This window comes from Anomalospiza imberbis, chromosome 8 (assembly GCF_031753505.1).
Source record: "Anomalospiza imberbis isolate Cuckoo-Finch-1a 21T00152 chromosome 8, ASM3175350v1, whole genome shotgun sequence".
NCBI lineage: Eukaryota > Metazoa > Chordata > Aves > Passeriformes > Viduidae > Anomalospiza > Anomalospiza imberbis.
Genome location: NC_089688.1, coordinates 5,310,202 through 5,329,500, shown reverse-complemented (window position 1 = coordinate 5,329,500; position 19,299 = coordinate 5,310,202). Strand labels below are relative to the sequence as shown.

Below are 19,299 nucleotides of genomic sequence, written 5' to 3'. Positions count from 1 at the left end.
GTGGAAAATGATGAGCCATATACTGGAGAGGTTTTGACTGAAGTTTCTCACGTCAGGAGAGGAAGCCTAATGAAAGCAATGAATTCTTTAAAACAAAATTAATGGGCTACCGTAAAAAAGTCTTTAAATTCTATGTTGGTTGTCCTGTTTTTGGCTTAGACAGGGTTAATTTTTGCAGTGGCTGGGAGAGGCATGGCCAAGACCCATTCTATACCACCTAATGTTGTTGCTGGGGGTGGGGGAAAGGGACTGTCTTCTAAGGAGAAGGGTTCTGGTGGAGGAAAAAGTGGTGGGGGAACCATTGGGTGTTCTTTGTTGTCATGGGTGTTTTTGCATGTGAATCACTCTTTTGTACACTTCTGTTATTAATATTGTTGTTACCACTGTTCATTTTCTTATCTCATTACTGTTTCAAGTAATTTTTTCCTATCTCAATCTGTGATCTTTACCTTTTTTGCCTCCCATTGGAGGGAGCAGAGGAGGAACAGTATGGGAGTTCTTTAGTGAGATTAAGAAATTGGAGAGTACCATTCCTAAACCATAACACTGGTTTATCCTACCTCATTCTTTCCTGTTGAGGTTGTGCAATTTTTTGTATTCAAGATGGGCTTTTTAAATTCTGTAGGGGTCATCCTATTGGAATAGCACAATGTACTGTTTGTATGTTCTCTGAGGGTGCTTGTTGGAGGTTTGTTTCTCCAGGAAACAGAAGGAAGTCACCATAGCTAAAAGAATTGCATATGGTTTTTATTTTATTGAGTTAAAAAGTGATTTTTTTAATTCCAGCTGAGAGCAGTTGGGAAGTTGATGTGGCTGTTGTCTCTGCACCATGACTGACAACAGGAGGGAAGTATTATGAATTGGAAGAAGAGACAATTAGACAGGTGTGAGTCTGGGTAAGAAAAGCCCAAGATGGGGATGGAAGGAGTATGAGTAATGTGTGTATCATTTGACTGGGAGAGGAAGCTGTGTGAGAGATTGAGGAAAAAACACCTTGATATAGTCTGGGGAGAGGTTTGCTGCTTTGGGAGCAGCAAATTGTGTATAAGCTATATCGGTAACTCCACTTTCTCCAAACAAAACATTGGAAAATGTTTGTTCTCATTTAGTTGTTTGACAGTACTGGCAAGACACAGCCTGCAGTGTGTTAAGTGCATAGATTTGTGTGGTGAGATCAAGTCTGGAAAACTCCTAATGCAATTTTACAGGACAAGGAATTGAACACATTTAAAATGTGGTAGATAACAACTGGCAGTGGTGCTAATAATAGGAAAGGAAACAGGCTGGGGAGGGGATTGTTTTGGAAGCAGGACCTTTTTCCACAAAGCAACAATGATTGATTAATAAACCAGAATTTTTTCTTAGTTTATTTGTTTTTGTTGTTGTTTTTTTTTTGCCTACATGAAAAAAGACAAAGTAAAGATGCTCTAATGAGCTCTCAAGTGACATTGTTAACCTGGTTGGGTTTGGGTTTGGCTTTTTCCCCTTGTCTGCTCCTGGAAGGTGCTGAGTTGCTGGCAGCCAGCTTACTGAACTAGAGTCAACTTCTCCATCAGTACACCCTCAGGCATTTCCAGAATATTCCTAACTGGCCAGTTGTTTCCTTGGACTATTAAAACCTGATTTTTTTTTTTTTTTTTTGGGGGGGGGGGGGGTGGGGATGGGGGGCTAGCTTCTCTGAGAAGTTTTTAAAAAAGCATTTTTGTTGGTGAGAATTCTTTGAGCTTCTGGCTCCTCAGCTGCTGATAATTTACCTTGTTTGGGATATCTCACCACTGCCAGTACAAGTTATTGACTGATTTTCAGCTTAAGTGGGAAACTGACTGAAACTTTTTGTTGGTGTTTTTGTTTTGATATCAAATATGGTATTTACAGAAAGAAGTGTAATAACAAATGATGGCTTAGCTTTTGCTGTAGATAGCATCTAATAAGACTACTTGTAACTTTCTGATGAACTACTGTGTGTTTGTGACACCTTTTGCTGCTAATACAAAAAATGCTTCTAGTTCTAAAAAATTCAAAATCTCCTTTCTCATGAATAGAGGCCTTCCCATTGAAAAATACTGCTATACTGAGGACAGAATGGTCTGTGCTTTTTAAAATGGGACTTTCCTTTTAGAAGAGACTTCACCTTTCATCTGCCATTTTACTGTCTTTAAAAATGAGTATATAGCATGTCCCTTTGTGTGAAGGAGAACAGCAGCATGGAAAGGAAAATGACTTGTTCACAGTGTCCAGCAAGATGTCTTGGACAGCAGCAGTTGGAGCCAAGCTCTGTATTTCTAGAGTCCAAGTTTCTTTGAGTTTTTCCCTTTTTTTGTTGCAGCTGACCTTTCAGATATAGCTTTACTGGGACTGTCTGTGAGAATTTAGGTGGCTTCTTTGCTCTGGTTAAACTGAAAGTGATGCTGAATGTCAGATGTTATTTATCCCAAAAGGGAAAATAGAGAGTCTTTCTAGCAAATCCAATTTCTCTTGAATGTATCATTTCAGAGAATATCTGCAGCGAGCCAGTGTTCTGTAACACACTATTGATTTATTGTTCAAATGCCACAGTCTTTCACAAGGAGGTCAAATGATAAAATTTATGGAGAATTTATGGCTTAAAATGAAGGAGAACATAGATACATCTCTAAAATGACTGAAGTTAAGTTACAGGATTTTATTTTTTTAAATTGAATTGGGAAAAGTGGTATTTCATCAGGTACATTTGGACTGAGGTCCTGCACACTCTACCTGTTGATTCCTAAATGAAAACTCTGAAAACCTACTAAAAACTGATGCCTAACATACTTGCTGTAATGTATGCAGAGATGCTTCTGAACAAAGCCAGGGATTAGTTTGGGCTGGAAAATTATTTCTTTAAGAATGGCATTATTTCTTTAAGAATGGCATTCTGGTAAGAATGGCATAAAACTGTTCATTGCTCGCAGTTAGTGTTTTGAACTCTGTCATTAATTAATCTCTAATCTAAGAGATTAATTAATCTCTAAGACTTGGGCACTGTAATTATGGAAGGACAGATGCTTTTGGCAGTCATTCTTGTGAAGATGTGTTAATGAGCTGATGTAAAGGGACAAGGTACATTAGATGTCAATTTTCACAGAAAGATGGTCAGATGGGAATACCTGCCAGCTTCATTTTCTGGGGGCTTATGCAAGACACAGCTTAAAAAAAAAAAATTGTCATCCAGTAATTAAGAGATAAAATACAGGTTAATCAAAGCCCTGCAAAAGGCTAAGATCGAACTGACTTGGGCTCAGTGGTATCACAGGTACCTCTGACACCTCTGTCTGCAGGTGGGGAATCTTCACCAACTGCCCTGGATGGCTTTCTTGGTTATCCTTGGGTACTGAAAGCCAAGATGATCTGCTGTTACCTCCAGGGATATCTGCTCTCAGGCCATTGTCTGTGGGGACACAGTCCTCTGTCTCTTGCAGGATATAAGGGGGGACTGGGGCTTGCTGGTGTGCCTTAGGGTTTGAAACACAATTGAGGTTAAATTTTGGGATTCAAAGTTATAATACAACTTTATTATTTTCTCTCTCTCCTTCCTCTTTTATAAATAGAAAAGTAGGAAAAATAGCCAGAATAATTACGAGATGCACAGGAGAGGGGTTACCACCTGTAGGGGCCCAGCACTGGCTCCTGAGTGTGATGGGGGAGGTCTGTGTTGAGTGCAATCTGTCTTTCCTGGGGAAGTTCCCCAGGAGGAGGGAGCAGGGCCATGGCAGCAGGACCAGCATGGAGGGACACAAGCAATCTTATAGGACCAGCCAGAACAGCAAAAAACAACACAGTATAGAAAAGATTCTGGCACTATTGTGTTGGTTTTGCACAGCCTGGTTTTTGGGAGTGGGGGGGGGCATGGAGGTGTCTCCTGTGAGAAGCTGCTGGAAGCTTCCACCACGTCCAGCAGAGCCAATCCTTGATGGCTCTGAAGATGGACATGCTGCTGGCCAAAGCTGGGCCAATTAGAGATGATGGTAACACCTCTGTGATAACATATTTAAGAAGAAAAACAAAACAAAGTGGGGGTACATTTTTTTTCTAGTCAGAGAAGAAGAGGAGGAGGAGGTGAGAACATGTGAGGGAAACAACACAGAGAGACCGAGGTCAGTGGAGAAGGAGGGGGAGAAGGTGCTCCAGGTGCCAGAGCCAAGATTCCTCTGTAGCCCATGGGGATCCACGGGGGATGCAGAGATCCACCCCAGCCCGTGGGGATCCATGGGGCATGCAGAGATCCACCCACCGTCCGTGGGGATCCATGGGGCATGCAGAGATCCACCCCAGCCCGTGGGGATCCATGGGGCATGCAGAGATCCACCCACCGTCCGTGGGGATCCATGGGGCATGCAGAGATCCACCCACAATCTGTGGGGATCCATGGGGCATGCAGAGATCCACCCCAGCCCGTGGGGATCCATGGGGCATGCAGAGATCCACCCACAGTCCGTGGGGATCCATGGGGGATGCAGAGATCCACCCACATGGATCTGTGGGGATCCATGGGGGATGCAGAGATCCACCCACATGGATCCGTGGGGATCCATGGAGCATGCAGAGATCCACCCACAGTCCGTGGGGATCCATGGGGGATGCAGAGATCCACCCACATGGATCTGTGGGGATCCATGGGGGATGCAGAGATCCACCCACATGGATCCGTGGGGATCCATGGAGCATGCAGAGATTCACCCACAGTCTGTGGGGATTCACGGGGGATGCAGAGATCCACCCCCAGCCCGTGGAGAAGGTGGCCATGTAGGAGTGGGTGGATGCCTGGAGGAGGCTGTGATCCAGTAGGAGAGCTGGTGGAGAGAGGGCCCTGTTCCCAGGCTGGAGCAGCCTGGCCTTGGAGGATGGCACCCCATGGAAGAGTGACCCACGCCACAGCAGATTTGGCAGGACACACATTGCAGCAGTTTTGGGAGGACTGCTGCTTATGAGAGCAGCTCCATGCTGGAGAAGCTTGTGGAAGACTGTCTCCCATGGGAGGGGACCCCACAGTCTCACAGGGGAAGGACTTCTCTCCCTGAGCAGAAGAAAATCTCAGTCATGAACTGACCCCACACCCTGTCTCCCTGTGCTGTTGGTGGGAAGAAGGGAGGGGCAGGGGGAAAAAAGGTGTTTTAAGGGCTTATTTTACTTTACATTACCTCCTCTGACTCCGTTAATAATACATTTACTTTATACCTTTAAATTTGAACCTATTTGCCCTAAGAATGTTTTCTCCCAGTCCTTACCTTGAACCCTTTGTTAATTTTTTCTCTCCTCTGCCCAGCTGTGGCAGGGGAGGGTGAGTGAGTGACTTTTGTGGGTGCCTGGAGTTTGGCCTCTGTTAAACCACAACACTTGGTGTATCAAAAGTCTGCTGCTTGCTCATCTGGTTTATCTACTACAAACTCTATTAATAACTTTCAACAGGGTGCCTCATTTTCTAAAATAAGCAGTTTCTAAAGTTTTTGTTATAAGAAATGTAAAACTTTAGTTTTAAAACCTTAATCTTGGAAGAGGCAGTGGAGGAACATTGTTTACTTTTTAGTAATTTGCTGCTGTCCCTTAAGGCAAGAAAGACCTGGAAAACAAAATCTCTAAATGATTCAGAGAAGTGCTGGTTGTCTTGACTTTTATAATGCATCTGTCAGTTCTGCTCTGTGTTACTTGTGTGCATGAAGTGGGGTTGATTAATATGTCTGCTCATGGGCTTGATTGCCTTATCTCATGTTTGCCATCACAGGTCATTTAGTACATCTTTGTAGGATTTCTTCAGATTTTTTGTTTAACCTTTGGCAGCTGGGTTGGGTGCTGCTCGCTTGTCAGCTCTTAAAATTTCAGAGGCAGGAGAGAAAGGCTGCCTCATGTCCTTGAGCTCACTGCAGGCTTTACTCCTTATGCTTCTGTTCACACACCAGCAATTTGGAAATAAAAATCATTAGGAAAACCTCTCCGTGGTTTTCAGAGCACAGATGAGTTTGTTTTGAATGTTTCAATCCACCTGTTGGGCCTAGCCAGGATTCTGCAGCAGGTGGATGCAGAAGATCTCACAGATGAACTTGTGACACAGCTCTGCAGTCAGCTGTGCTAAGCAGGTAGAGAAAGATGAGAAAATCTGGTGTTATGGCCTCCAGATTTGTTATTTGGAGCTCTAAAAGGTATTTGTTCATTGTAGAGGAGAGCAGAGAGTGGTCTGACTCTATCTAGGTTGGTTCTTCCAAACACTTATTTTAAATCCCTTTTCTTTAGCCTTTGTGTGTATTAGCTTTGGCTTGTTGCAGTCTTGTTGCAGCAGCTGTGATGGCAGTTTCCAAGGACTGAAGGGGACCTTCACAGCAGCATCTTGGCAATAGCACAAATAAGTCATGAAGGAAAATATTGACATGCTGCTGGATGTCTCTGTGCCTGTGGTTACCATTGCGATGGGGAAGTGATGGTGTGGAGGAGGAAGAAGAGGTCTAAGGCTATGCAGGTTATTGCCACTGTACTAAAGGTGATTTGTGCTGAAAGGCAACAAGAACAGACTGGGAGAGGAGCTGGTATTCAAGGTTTTGGTTGAGGTCAAAGGTCTATTTGCACCCTTAAAGTCTGAATGTCCTCAAATCCTACTCTACAACATACTGGCAGAAAGCTAGAACATTCACTGCATACTATGTGGGTTGTTTTGGTTATTTTTTTTTCCTCTACTGTTACTAAGCATTCAACTTTTTTTTTTTTTATTCCTTCTAATGTTAAATTTCCACTCTCTTACTGTTGTGGTATGAGAGATTCATCTTTTAGTTTTGCTGATGCATTTGAAGGACCCAAAGCAGCCCCTGAAGAACTCTCTAGAAGTCTGTTACTATTGTCAGAAATAGCAGAAACCCTATCCTGGTGTCCCTGTGGATAAGTTGGACTAGATGATCTTAAAGGTGTTTTCCAAACTAGTTAATTCTGGGATTCTGTGATAACCTGTTAGGGAGCATTCTTCAGTGTTCAAACTCAGTGGTCTGTGAGAAGTTGAAAATGGTTCTCGCTTTTTGTCCGAAGAAGCAGGGTATCAACCTTGACACAAGATCTTTGGTCTTAAGGTTTCATATCATAAAAAATTACAGAAAATTTCCTGTGAATATCAAGTTATTTTTGAGGGAGGAAAAGCCAGCCCAGCAGATGACTGAACCAAGCTGCTCTTTGTAATGAGTCCCACAGGAATATGCTCAGACTGTGCTGGGAGGGTTTTTTTCTGAGCTTGTGAACCACTAGTTAGTAGGAGTCAAAATTTGGATACTGATGTGCTGATGAGGCTTTCCTTTCATCTGAATAGCCTTATTACTTTGGGGATAAGGGGATAGAGAATAAAATAGCTCTAGAGAGGTGCTGCCCACCCATCCTTGGAGAAAAAATTGCTAATCATATTCCAGTTGGTGAAAATATAATGAAGGCATATAAATGTTTAGATCTTATACCAAAATAGATTAGCAATTTTAAATGAAACACATTTAGCAAATTTTACAGAGCATTTTATGATGCAGAGATCAAAAATTAAATTAAAAGGCAGGGAATTAGTGCTGCAGTATATTGCTTTTTTTCCCCCCCGTGACAGTAAGGGGAAGTTCAGATTCAACATAACTGATGAATGAAGAGCAGAATAAGTTGAAATGTGATTAGTGGGTCAGCTGAAAGAAATATGCCAGTAGAAACTCACTGCTTCTGACAGGCTGTGAATGCTCAGGCTGGAATGCTCTGCTCTGGAATCAAGAACAGCTAGCTTGATTCACAGTAACTCAGTCCAGATCAGATGAAATGAGGCTCTCCTTTGGAAAAATGCTGTGGGTATATAAGGAAAAGCATATAAGTGTCTCCACTTGTGGATGCCCATTTCAGGGGCCCTGGGTGCCTTCAGCTGAGCAAGTACAAGATCTGTAAATAGAAAAAATTGTCACTTGCGCTGCTGCCATTGTGACCGGGAAAGTTTTTGAGCTCAACCCTCATGGAGCCTGAATTCTGAGTTAATCGGGAACTTGTCTCTCCTGTTCAGAGCAAGTGGAAAATTAATTTGTCTAATTTCATAATTAAGAGAAAAAAAACCAAGTTAATGATCCGTTTCTGGCTCTGGAGAGAGATGTGTAACTGATACTGAATATTCAGTATGTAAATCTATATGATATAAAAGAGCCAAACTTCCTCAAGGGGGAGAACGGATCCTCTTTTGAATTTTTTTTTTTTAAATGACTATTACAGACTTCTATGCCTCTTCATTTTCCATAAGATTTTATTAAAAACACTCAGAATTAGAAAGCACTTTTTAGCAATTTGACCATCTAGAAAGGGATATTTGTCAGGGTATTTTGGTTAAAAAATTTCTGGCTTTACACCACTGACAACTTCAAAGTGTGTTTTAGAATAAACTTACAAATATAAAATATGTTGAATATGCCCACGGCTGATGATTCAGGTATGTTATCAGACTGCAGCAATATTGCTGTGTAAGATATATGAACATCTATGCTTCACTAGCTGGAAGACAGGCAGCCAAGTAATTGTAAATTTAAAAATGCTGTGTGAAAGTTCAATTAATGCCTATAAGAAAAGCAAATCAGAATAAAGTCCTGTCGCTGGGGTATAGGCTGTAGCATATCTTTAAAAGAATGTTTTCCATCCAAAACCATATAGCCAAAATATCAGCAATTATGTTGTGATAAATGTGGAATGTTTGGATTGGAAAATGGGATTATTCAAAAGTAAAGATGGATGTGAATACACTGGAGGTAAATGAAGGGCTATCTTAGGGATATCTTCAATAAGATGAACTCCTGAATTTTTCAGGAAGGCAGACACTGCAATGCAAGGAAGTGAAAGAGACATGGAAAATACTGGCAGATAAACAAGTGTTTTTTTTTCCCAGCTGTTGAATATTTGGGAACCCCAAAGGCCTTTTTTAGCTCTCAGACTATAGAATGGGTTGAATTCTGGTATCCTTTGTGTTGGGAATAGGATTGGCCTGGACTGTACTCTGGGTGTCTGTGCATTGTTCTTATTTCCTCCTCACCCTTGTCAGGGGCACTTTATGGATGTACTTACAGACATTTTATTTTGCTATTGGATCATGCTGTTCATAACTGTCCTCCAAATCCTTTTTAAGTAGGCTTCACATAATAGTTTCTCCAGAATATATTTATTCCCTGAATATTTGGATTTTTCCTCCATCTGTGTATTTTTGTTACTTGTGGTAAAATATTTTTGCCTATACTTGTTGATTTAATGCACAAATTCTCTCCATTTCAGTCATTATATTCTATTCTTATTTTTGCAAGAATTTTGCCTATAAGATGTGTACAGAGGATGTGTATAATTCAGCATTATAAATACACTCTATAATATATACTTATAATTTCTATGAGATAAACACATTTGTAGAACACTTGAGAGACGTCACAAGGATCCCTCTCTTTATAATTCATTTGAATCAGAGAAAGTTTTAATCCAAGGAATGGGAAATGGAGAGGGCAGAGGTTTAAATCCTAAGTAAGTTTTAGCTATTTATTTTTTGCAACAAGATTGAACTTGCAGAAGAGAGATCACAGAGCCCTTAGGACTGAATTCCAGCAGTGTCTTACTGCATCCCAATCTCGAGAAGCTCCCCTGTCCCCCCAAAACCCCAGTTCCTTGGTGGGATAAGAAAGCCAACAGTCAGAGTGTCTGACAGACAATGGTTGGCATCTCTTTGTTTCCATCCTGGACCTCTGAGTGATGACATTCTGATGCAGGGGAGTTTGTAAAGTGTTCAGTCTCTGTTCTTTGAGTCTATCTAGTGCAATTGGTTAGTTGACCTTTCTTCTGGGAGTACTCGTAAGCCAAAACCATAGCCTTTTTCCATCTGAATAGCTACTACCTACCTCTCTTTGCTCCTAAGACATTTCTTGGGGATAAAATACTGGCCTTAGCCATAATTAATGTGCCTGAATACTTTGTTATTCAAAGGTTTCTTTGTGAATTGCCAAGGGGAGGTGCTTATAATTCACGTCCTCTGGAACTTTATATATGGACCTTCTGTACAGAAGGGAGTTTAATTTTTGCCTGGGCTTGTAAGTGACAATTTCTGTTGGTGAAAGGGAAGTTGGTAAGGGGGCTGCGCTGCAGCCAAGCACTGCTCCTGTGCTCACCCTCCTCCTTCTTCTGGATGTTGGAGACCTTTGTCAAGACCAAAATGTTGGCAAGAGGAGGCCTTCATAGGGCTTTCATACAGCTAGGTGTCCTACAGTGGTTCAACTTATTCCTGGTTCAGGAATGGAGGCAGACATGGAGCTAAAGGAGGATTGCATGGTCCCCTGCTCTCCTTTTTTGGTGTTCTTTTGTATCTGCCTCAGACAGTGTCAGTATTAGACTCCTTTTCCTTCTGGACATAGGATGAGGGATGTTTAAGGAGTTCTGTTTCTCCCCAAGATGGTTAGTTAAGAAAGAAAAGCAATTGTAATAATAACTGCTGGAGGAGGAATAATTGATTAATTCTGGATGCCAGCTGGTACTCATTTTGTCATGAGGAACTGAAGCCCAGCTTATGTTGTGTGCATGTGGTTCAATTGCTCTCTCTGTTTGAACACGTGCCCACTGACGTCTTCAACTGACTGCAGTGAGAACAGAACAACTTTGTACCCTGAGCCCGTTGAAAGAGGCCATAAATCAGCCATTCTGGTGTTCTGCCTTGTGTTGAAAGGGGCATACATGCATCATATTTAATCTAAACAAAAAGTTCTGTTAAAACTTGTTGAAAATCACAGTTTGAACACTGCCCTTGGAGTCAGGGAATGACAAGGGAGGTTCTTGGAAATGCTGGGGGTCAGCCTGGAAAGAGCACACTAAATGTGGGCTACTTCTTGCCTCTCCCTTGCACCTCAGCTGCTGTGAGTAAAGGGATACCAAGTCAGTTTTATATTTTTTACATCCTTAAACTAATTTGGGAAGCACTGAGACTCCAGTGGTGGGAATGGCAGCAGCTCCAGTGCTGTTAACTGGAAGGCTTTGTGTATGAGCGAGGAGCTTTTGAAAAGCCTGGATAATCTGAAATTAGCCACAGCAATATCGGGAGGACCTCAAATCTGATGTCTATAATGTATTCAATGTATCATGGAGCAGAATGGAAGCCAGCCAGTTGAATGCAGCTGAGCCAGTTGGAGGATATGTGGAAGACTGAAAATACAAAGATTTGGACAGTACAGCAGGACATTAAGCCCAGAAAAGGAAGTAGGCTCAGTTGATCCTGACATGATGGGAGCTAGGCTTGCTGAGGAACTGTTGAATACAAAACCACTAAGAAAAAAGCCAACCTAAAGTAGCAGATGAGACTTTTTTTTTTTTTGAGTAACTGTCATGACAACATTTCAGTGTGAAAAAGCAATCATCTACACTGGTACCTAGACGGACTTGATGCTTTGATAACAGCAGGCCAGGAAGAGCATTGCTACCCTAAAAGCTGTGAAATTTCCCAGTGGAATTTAAAACTCTCCTTGCATTGAACAAAATTTTCCACTAGTGAGAAAGCAGTTCTCTGCACATAATTTGGGGTTGGCTGTGTCTGACAATGCAGATGGTATCTGTCTGGGCTAGGGACACTATTGACTAGTTTCAAAAGGTTGTAAATATCCATGTGCTCTGGTAAGTCAGAGTGTATGGTACGAGGAGAAATGGGGCTTAAACTGCAGTGAGGGAAGTTCTGGGTAGCTATAGGTGAAATAATTAGGCAGTAGCATATATTGCCATGACAAAATGTGGCACTTCATCTTCTTTCAAAGTTTTCTATGAGTGTTCTTCCAAAGAACTCAGTGGAGTTCTTTGAGGATAAACTGGATTAACATCTTTCATGCACAGCAAATGTTGTCTATTCTGCACTGCTAGGGGCTCGGTGGTGATCATTTGTGCCCTTCCTAGCCCTATACTTGAGCAGTGCTGGATTAAATATGAGTCCTAAGTCCCTATGTCTGAAAACAAACTCAAAGTGGACAGATATAATTGGTCTCTAATGACTGGTTAAAGCTGACAAAGATCTGATGCTTTGGCAAGCTTGGATTCTAAAATTGCTACCTCATATGCAAGTGAGAAGTCTGGGAGTGGAAATGAGTGGCTTGGATGTTTCCTGATGCATAACCCCTTCAGGAAATGCCCATTTAGAGTTCACTAGCGAGGTGTACCTGGGTGCTGATCTGTCTTGGGGTGGTTTTTCTATTCCCTGATCATCTGCTCTGTGCCCAGAGATGGTTGCTGTAGTTTTAAGGTGGGTCTGGGGGAGGGGGGAGCCTTGGGGCTCTTCAGCGGCCTTTTTCAAAGCCTCATTCTCCAGGAGTCCAGCACACTGTGTGGACTGGGTTTTTTCCTTTAGCTAGCTTGGTTTTTGTTAGCTTAGGCAGGAAGGGTTTTTTCCTTTTCCCTGGCCTTGGAGACTGCGACAGCAATCCTTCAATGTCCTTTTTTTTTTTTTTTTCCTTGAATTGAACAGTTTGGTTTTGGTCTGAGATCAGAGAGAAAAATTGACAGGAGTTAAGTCAGCTGGGGATCAGCAAGAAGGTGAGGGGCTGCTCCATCCCAGCCCCAGCCCCTGGAAAAGCTGAGCCAACAAGAGGAAAGACACCAAATCCACCAGCTTCATCTGACCCATGCCAGAGATTCTCCAGGTTCTTATCTGTGCTGCTCGAGCTGCTGCATGAACCCTTTGGTTTTTTTCCCTTCCCTGAGAAAGGAGCCAGAGCCATTTGTTGTTTTTTTTTTTTCCCCGCCATGTTGTGGCTGTTGGATTTTTTTTTTTCTTCTCTCCCTGGCATTTTGGTTTTTTTTTTTTTTTTTTTTGCACCAGTGTGGGTGGGTATATGTGTGCATGGGGGTGAGGTCTGACAATTCAATATCTAGCATTTATTCTTTTTTTATTTTTTTGTGTCATGTGGGTGCCTCATTTGTCAGTAAATGGTTAGTTTTTTTCACTTTCATCCACTAGTATTAATTTCTTATTGACAGAAAGGGATTATTGGAACTTTTTTTTTTTTTTTTTTTTTGAGGAAACACTCATTCCAAAGTGCTTTTCTCCTAAACTTTTCTCTAAGACATAATCCCTGGCCCTTCTTGCTGCTCTGTTAATCTGTTTCTTGCTGATGGGACTGTTAATGACTTAATGTAGGAAATGGGTTTTTGTGTCTTGTAGAAAAACCACAGTGTGGCTTCAACTTTCACTGGCATAACCTGACAAGCATAAATTTATAACTATATATATATAACAATAGTATTTGAGAATAGCTATAAGTTTCTGTGAAGTTTCTGCATAAATGATTGAAATGAGAATATAAATATTGTATTTCTGTGATTAACCTAGCTAACTTAAATTAGCAGTAGATTCATCCTTGTAGATTGATAGCCTGTCAAAGGCAGGTCCTTCACACCTGCCAACTCACACTTTACTGAGAGAAAATGAGAAGGCTTTGAAGTGCATTCTGCACCTCCAAATACTTATTTTTGTTGTCCTGCTGTTGTTTTTTTAAAAGAACTTAAAAAATAAGAACCTCTTAACTTTTCCCCAGTATATTCCCTTTGCTATCTACTTTTTCCCTGCTTTTAGGTGATGGTGAATTACACAGCATCCTAAAAGCATGGCAGTATTTATACAGTAATTTTTTTTAATGACATAAATATTTACTAGAATCAGATCCTTTTAACTGGTAAATTTTTTGTCCCTTATAATTTTTCATCTTCTTGTGTGTTATAATTAATTTACAGTGAATAAATCCAAATATTGATTCTGGGAAATTTTTTTAGCAGTTCAAACAGAATTGCTAGCATTTCAGTGCTTCTCCAATATAACTGTCATACTGAGGTCACAGTTATCTTACATGCAGTATTCCCAAAGGTTTCCGATGGCAGCTGGCATAGAATGGCTGTCCTGTAGCCTTGTAACACTATTCACGAAGACCTGGAGATGTTTCTGGGAGTTTTTATGTGCTTTCTCACTTGAATTTAAATGGCTTTTGTCTGTATTTCCACTTAAAGAAGTGAGTATATCTGGACATATTTTTTGTGTATTTTTGGGCATAGATTTATTGAAAGGTGCCCAAATGCATAGCAGATTTAGGCCTTCAGCATGTTGCTGCAATTTTGGGCTTGCTTTTCTATCCATTAATATTTCCAAGGAAACCTGCACATTTCCCAACACCACAAGCTCCATTGCCCAATGGAGAACATGATGGAAGAAGTAACAAAGTGGTTATTTCCATCCTCCTCAAAGCAAACACACCATTTTGTACCGCCACAGGGAAGTGGAAGAGGAGGTGCATGTCTCTGCGCAATGTGATTGCAGAGCTCAGAGGACAGCTGAGGGTTTTAGGAACACACCCTGGTAGTCTCAGCAGCCCTAATTTCTGCCACTGGAAGAGACGTGATGTTTATCTCTAAACAATTGCATAAGGGCAAGCAGCACCAGGAGCTGCTTTAACTCCAAACGTCTTTGCTGATGGGTGATAGTTTGGCATTCAAACTCTGCTCAGCTTCTTGTAATCTTAGGTTTGTTTTGCAGAGTGAAAATAATTCACAAGCTTCCCTAGATGCTGAACTTTTGAAAATTATTTATGACTGACCTCAAACTCTCCAAAAGCACCACCATGGGCAAGGGGACACCAAAACTACTCAAAAGTAAACAGCTGCAGTAAAGATACATCTATGGACTAATGGTACTGAGAGAAGCAATTCAGAATTTTACTTTTAAAGATATTTTTAAAGGCTACTGTAACAAAAAGAAAAACAGAAAAAGAAGAGTCCAGTTTGGTGGGCTTTGTAGGAACCAAATGGGGCTTGATGCACCAGGCTGGGGCTGCCCCTGCTCCCTCCCTCCCCATCACAGCATTTGGCAGACTCTGACAGGATATGTGGAGAATTCATGGAAAGGGGTCAAGCCACAGATTAAACTAAACAGTTATTAATCATGTTTGGTACTTTTCAGCATTTTTGTCCTCTATGGAAAATGGAGTTGCTGCCAAATTTCTTTGTGTTTTTTTATCATTGCTTTTGTCAGACGTTTGCCTGTGAATTCAAAGCCAGCTCTTTAAAAGGCAAAATGCCGTGGAATATTTAACAGTACCAGCAAAGTTAGAAAGTGCATAAAAATCCCTGTAATTCAAACCTCTGTTCATGGCACAAAAGGGCAAAGTACACCAAAAAGAAATAGTTTAATTTGCCAAAAGAAAAAATCTGTATCACAGGTACTTTTAAAAAAATAGATCAGCTTAGTATTGTGCAGCAAGTGTATCACAGGTTGTCAGTAGGATGGTGCAGACATGCTTAGGATTCCAAAGAAAACAATATTTTTAGCAAGACAGTTATCCAGCTGTAAAAAGGCAGTTTAATCCTGTGCCTTTGAGGAGCTGACAGTATCTTGCTTTTTCTATTTGTCTTACATTTGGACAGATCATAATATTTTTTATTAGAATTTGTGGGAAGAAAAAAGTGATGGTAGTGAAATCCCTTGTGAAATCACTTGAAATTGCTTTTCACTTGCCTGAATAAATTTGATATCGATTTTTGTCCTTTTATAAGAATGAAAGGTTTATGAAAACAGTCCCATTGCTTTCATCCCTAGGTAGAAATTATCTAATACATAGAAGACTCAGTCTTTTGGTTTTTCTGCCTAACAAAAATGCTAGTGATTAAGTTTTAGCCTTATGAAAGATTAGCTGTTGTGATGGGCAAAGAGTTATGGTAGAGTATCTTCAAAAGCTGTCATGCAGAGTATGACAGATTAATAACTCCAGCCTTTTCATGTTTTACAGCCTTTATATATTTTGGCTATTTGAGATTGGTGCCATCAGGACTGGGATCTCTACTCCCTAGATCTGCAGAGAATGCTTTATTTCTTATGACATTCAATAGAATCTAGAAGATACACTCTTGTATTTCTACAGGAGAGGAGGGCAGTGGGTCTGGTCACTAGCAGAGTCTCTGGAATGACTTTCCTGGAGGGAGACATCGTCTGTGTGAGACCTTGAAGGTGTCACTTGGAAAGCAAAACTCTTTACTCCTGGCAGAAAAAAAAAAACCCAAAACCATAGTGACAACTTGTTGAAGAATCCTTTCAGTGCAGGTAGGTCAGGGGCAGCCATGGTAGAGCTGCAGGTTGAGCTTTGGGGGTGCCTGGGGCCAGGGGCTGTGACCTGCTTGTCCTCTGTGTAATGAGGGGCCTGGGGACCTGTAGCCCTGCCCGGGGACTGGACCCTCGGAGACACAGCAGGAGCAGAGGACCCCAGACTTTTGTGCTCAGATATCCTTATAGCAACTTGTAAAGGCCTGAGCAGATGGCTATGGGGTGTTTGGGATGTGATGCAATGCCAGAGGTGGCACCAAAGAGCTCCCTGTGTGTTGGTAGAGGTGTTGAGCCTTCATGGTCCATATCACTCTTCCCAAGCCTGACCTCTGACCAGGAGAGAAACACTGAGTCTCCTCTGCTGGGTCCTCCAAAATGTATGATGCCTGGCAGGGATGGGGAGGTCCCTCTGCTGGACAGAAAAGCAACAGTCATTCTGGGTCAACCTTAAATGGTTTCAAACCTACTTGTATTTGTTGCTTTTCACAGTTCTTGAAAAAAGGTTCCCCTTTACAAATGAGATGAGGGAGTTTAGACAGCCCCTGCCTTTGCTCAGGTCTCTGGCAGTGGGCAGCAGCTTTATGGAGGTGGCCAGCACCCTGAAACCACTCTCACTCACAAGTTCTTAATAAATTATCAATCAGGTCTATTACAACGTGATTTACTTATTGAATAGGCACAAGGAAAAACAGGCTCTAACAGGCTTACTACACAGGATAAACGAAAAAGAACTACTAGTAGGTGAAAAATACCTAATAAAAGGTATGATAAAAGGTACCTATAATACAGCTAGTGAAGAAATAGTATAGATTAGGAGCCAACGTCACTTACCAATGAATGATAGTGGTGCATGGAAGTCTCCTTCCTCTCAATCCCAGGGAAGTAACTCAAGGTGGATGTCTTCACTTTCGAGGAGAACTCTCCACATGCTCAGAGGGTATGTAAGAAATTTCTGATTTTATGAAAATTGTAGTGGTCTTCTATAGTTTGTAAAAGTGCTCTGTGTGTCAGTCATGGATTTTTGTTTATCTTTTCCCATGCATTCGAGGCAGGATGTTTATTGCTGGCTAAGGATGTTTTCAGCCAGGATAACTCACCACAAGGCAAGCATATTCTGGCCTAGTTTAGTCTCATGGGGTAAAGAAATAAAACTTCTGTGTCAGAGGGTGAAAGGTCCTGTCCTTGAAATCAGTCCCAGCTCTTAACTTTGGTGCAGATTGAGCAGGTATGGGCAGAGACCAGTGAGCTCTGCAGCCTGCCTTTCTCTCCAAGGCTGAGATGTGCTTACCCTGGTCTCTCCATGAGTTGCCTCTTGCTAATGTTTGTATTGAGTCTGCTGCTCTGGCATGTCTATGGACTTCTCTACACATTGTGAGCTTCTACTCACACAAATGCAAGCAGGGACGCTCAATTCCTTTGCTATTTGCTAGCCATGTGCTTCCTGTGAGGCTTGAGTGAGATAAAGGTTCCTTGTAGCATGCTTACGTGCAAAAGTGAATTTTTATTCAAAACATGCAATCAAGTTTGATTGCTTTTTAAACAGTTGCTACACCCACAATTTGTTTTAAGGTCTTATATAATCTATAGTCCATAAATAAACCTTTGAGATGGAAAGCAATGAACTGCAAGAATTACATTTCTACACCAATGGCTAAGGTCTAATCACACCTCCCAAAGCAGACAATTTCTGACAGAATGGCAAATTTACTTTCCTGAAGACACACAGTTGATAAATATAACATGCTGTTGGCAAATGCAGCAATTTTTCAACTTCCGAAAACCTTTAAAATTTGGTATAGCCAATGAAACTCTGTGTCAGATGCAGGATTGATAAAGAATTCCAATCTCCAGTTGTACCAAAAACCCTATCCCACACAAGAACTTGATCTGTCAGCATCCCATAAGATCAATGATGAAAAACATGCTGCAAACTGCTGTTTCTGTTTGTGTCCTTGTCCTGGTTTGTCGCATTTTTTTGTGTTATAAGGGGCTTAAAAACAGCATCTGCCCCGTTACTGCAGTATAAGCATGCAAGCCACTAATTCAAATATGAAATATCTGTGTGTACAAACTCCTGCAATGTCTTATTTACAGATTGTTCTCCTACAGCTGTAATTAAATTTGTAGCTTTTTAATTTGGTCTTGAAATTAATGGGTGTGTTTAAAGCTATCTAAGTTGTGAACGGCAGGTGAAGGTTGCTCAGGTTGCACCTGACCTGAGCTTTGAGCCAAACTACATTATTATGATGCTAAAACCAGGTGTTGCTGACAGTGTGGGGTTTTTCTTTCTTCTCTTTGCATAGGGAGGGAAGATACCAGAAGGACTCGTATTATGGTCCTGCTTTGGGATTTTATGATTAAAACAAAGGTAGGAGCTTTTAAAAAACAATTAGTGAATTCACTGACTTTTCTGTTACTATTCCTATTGTTTGCTTGTATTTCTTTGGGCACTGGGGAGGTAGATCTCCAATGTGAGGCAATTGCCGTGAGTTTATTACTCTAATATTTAATTTTTGCTTTTTGTATGTTTTATGAAGAACTTACATTAAATTTTTAATATTGAAAGTTTCATTTAATACCTACAAGCCACTCTTCAGTTGCTTTTTGTTTACTTGTATTTGCATCCTACCTGCTGGTTTGGCTCTGTTGGAGATCCTTCTCTGTTCATTTTTATAAGGCCTCATTCAATAGAGGATGTTTATAAAATCATTCTGGAGCCATAATAGCTGGCTTTCTCTTTCTTCTTATTTCTCCTTTTCAAATTTGATCTCATTGTTGGTTTCATCCCTTTGAATTTTAAACTCACATTTTAAATTATTCTCCTCTTACATTTTAAATAGATTAATTACTAGGTAGCATGCAGAATACCTTCTTAGTGTGACAGGCTATTTCCAACTCTCTAATCCATATTAAAGTTTACCCTCTTGTGTCAGCAATGGCCTATCCACAGTGTTAGTTATATCAGTGAATACTTAAAGAATCTCAACCCTTCAATACAGATTTAAAGCCAGGTGGGTTCTACACCCTGTGTTTGTTTGCTGGAAGAGTTCATTTGGACATGTGGTTGTGCTCACTAATGGAAACGAGTCTGGAATAGAGACCAGATTAAAGGTGAGCGTTGGTCACTGAGTCTTTAATATTGCCCCTATTGTCTGTAGACATTAGAAAGAAAGGTGATAAATTTTGCTATTCCAGTCCCACTTGTTAATGTCACA

General features: G+C 41.1%; 1 long non-coding RNA gene across 1 annotated transcript in view; it reads left to right on the top strand.

Moving 5' to 3' along the window:
* Positions 1–1,701: 1,701 nt before the first annotated feature.
* The window catches only part of LOC137477821 (uncharacterized), a 42,635-nt gene continuing 25,037 nt past the window's right edge, over positions 1,702–19,299 (top strand). The window contains exons 1-3 of the long non-coding RNA XR_011001201.1: positions 1,702–17,021; positions 18,388–18,452; positions 19,084–19,195. This is a non-coding gene — a long non-coding RNA (uncharacterized lncRNA). The remainder of the gene's footprint in view (positions 17,022–18,387; positions 18,453–19,083; positions 19,196–19,299) is intronic.